The sequence below is a fragment of the Penaeus monodon genome, chromosome 24 (genome assembly GCF_015228065.2).
Source record: "Penaeus monodon isolate SGIC_2016 chromosome 24, NSTDA_Pmon_1, whole genome shotgun sequence".
NCBI lineage: Eukaryota > Metazoa > Arthropoda > Malacostraca > Decapoda > Penaeidae > Penaeus > Penaeus monodon.
Window position 1 is genome coordinate 38,563,021 of NC_051409.1, and position 743 is coordinate 38,563,763.

Genomic DNA, 743 nt, shown 5'->3' on the forward strand with positions numbered 1-743 from the left:
TTTGGCCATAATGCAAATATTGAAAAAAATAAAACTGCAACGAATGCTCGTTGCATATTCAGTAAGCCTAGTCTCGCAAATTCAATATATGAATAGCACGCCAGAAATAATCTATGCAGAGCTAGTTAAGCAAACACGCCAGTCGGATCTGTGCGGAAACGACATTGTAATTCATATTGGCCATCGTCCTTAAAACAAGGAACCAGCTTGCCAAGTTGTCTGCCCGAAGTCTCCGTCCAAACTTCAACCCTGACTTCAAGCTGCCGATTGATCAAGCCCAGCCAAGCCTTCTCAACACCCAGGATTGGTATTTATATAAGAGAAAAAAGAAGCAAAAAGAATTATCAGTGATATTAGGAACTCCTCACGCCTTGGGATGTTCCAATGTGACTTTCCACGAATTTTCTCAAGTGTGCTCCGCTTGTTCTGGAGTTTCGGATCCGGACGAGGTGTTTCGAAGTGGCCAAGATTGCCAAGAACCTAACCATTGTGTTAAGGGCCCCACACACGATCATTTTTTTGCGTCAATTAATTGATATCAATTTATTGACGTCAATGAATTGATGGAAATCACTGGCCCACACACGGTCAATGATTTTACTTCAATTTTCAGTTTGGTTCATAATTTCGAGATGAAAGCATCTGTGGCTCTAGATTTTTCACTCCTTTCCACTCTGCGCAATTCAGCTCGGAAATTCGTGCGAAGGGCATTTATTTTCTTTTTCATTTCTTCCAGTGTAGCA